At 42.5% G+C, this 1,643-nt stretch overlaps 1 non-coding gene across 1 annotated transcript; it reads left to right on the top strand.

The window, feature by feature from the left end:
- Positions 1-545: 545 nt before the first annotated feature.
- On the top strand, positions 546-649 carry LOC112739229 (small nucleolar RNA R71). Its single transcript, XR_003170166.1, has one exon. It is a non-coding gene; the product is annotated as a small nucleolar RNA R71 (small nucleolar RNA).
- The last annotated feature ends 994 nt before the right edge of the window (positions 650-1,643 follow it).

Here is a 1,643-nt window from a genome sequence, read left to right as displayed (position 1 = left end):
TTTTGTGTGGCTTGGTATGATCTTTGGTTGGAGTTTTGGTATGTGGAATTGTTATGTTGGTTGTGGTTGTAAGGTTTGTGGTTTTGTGGTTGGGTTTGTTGGTTCCCCCACCCAAAGTTTGGGTGATTTTTCCATCCTGGGTTGTAAGTGTTGGAATGTGGATCATATGATTGCCTTTGTTGGTTTCCCACATAGTTGGCCTCTTCCAATCACCTCCTTCAATGCTTACTTCCTCTTGATCTTGTGTGTGTATTGCAGCCACTTGCTTTGTTTCTAATTGCCTGGTAAGCTCTGCTAGTTGCTTGGCAAACACCTTGTTTTGGGCTAGAATTGTATCAACATGGTTCAGCTCCATGACTCCCTTAGTGTTGTGCCTTTCTGATGCATAGTAGTACTCATTCTCAGCCACTGTCTCAATCACCTCAATGGCCTCTTCCACAGTCTTTTTCCTGTTCAATGAACCTCCTGATGAATGGTCTACAGCCTTCCTCGATTCATAAGAAAGTCCATCATAGAAAATATGCAATTGCACCCAATCATGGAACATGTCTGGTGGGCATTTCCTTGTCAAATCCTTGAATCTCTCCCATGCCTCGTAGAGAGTTTCACCATCTTGTTGTCTAAAAGTTTGAACCTCGGATCGAAGCCTATTGACCTTTTGTGGGGGGTAGAAACGTGCCAGAAACTTGCTTTCCACCTCATCCCATGTTGTTAGACTCCCCCTTGGGAATGATTCCAGCCACTTAGCTGCTTTGTCCCTAAGTGAAAATGGGAACAAAAGCAGTTTATAGGCATCTTCTTGGACTCCATTGGACTTCACAGTGTCATAAATTCTCAGGAATTTTGTGAGATGTTGGTTGGGATCTTCATTAGCACTCCCACCAAATGAACAATGATTCTCCACAAGTGATATTAGCTGTGGTTTGAGTTCAAAATTGTTGGCCTGAATGGGTGGTTTCTGAATGCTGCTACCACAATTCCCAGAGGTTGGGTTTATGTATGAACTAAGAACCCTCCTCTCAGGAATGGCATTGTTTCCATCAGCTCTCTCATGGTTGTGAACTTCTCTATCCATGTTGAGATCTAAAGCTTCCTCAAAATTGTCCTCAGATTCTCCTTCAGATTCCTCTTCTCCCACTACTCTCTTCCCTCTTGCTTCCCTTCTCAGTCTATGAAGGGTCCTCTCTGGTTCGGTATATGGAGGAGTTGATGTCTCTCCTCTCCTACCTGTCATACAAGAACACAGCACAGGCACAAACAAGTGAAATACTCTTGGTTAATGGAAGAGTATGGTTAGAGCAATTGAGGAATTAATTCAAACAGTTAGTGAGTCAGTGAGTTAGTTGCTTGAATTTAAAGGCATAAAGAAAGAAAGCATGTAACCGAGTGCAGAAATTAAATTCAACAAGTAACTTGAACAGAATTAACAAAGCAAGAGAAATTGCTCAATCTAGTTAGCTTCCAATTGGAGAATTGTCAATCGAAAACCAATCCCCGGCAACGGCGCCATAAACTTGATGCGCATAAACTAGTTATGCTACGATTTAGGAAATTGCACGATCGGCAAAATTCCTTCCGGCAAGTGCACCGGTTATCGTCAAGTAAAAACTCACAATAGAGTGAGGTCGAATCCCACAAGGATT

The sequence above is a fragment of the Arachis hypogaea genome, chromosome 13 (assembly GCF_003086295.3).
Source record: "Arachis hypogaea cultivar Tifrunner chromosome 13, arahy.Tifrunner.gnm2.J5K5, whole genome shotgun sequence".
Lineage (NCBI taxonomy): Eukaryota > Viridiplantae > Streptophyta > Magnoliopsida > Fabales > Fabaceae > Arachis > Arachis hypogaea.
Note: the sequence above shows the minus strand (reverse complement) of the source record. Positions and strands in the feature narration are given on the sequence as shown.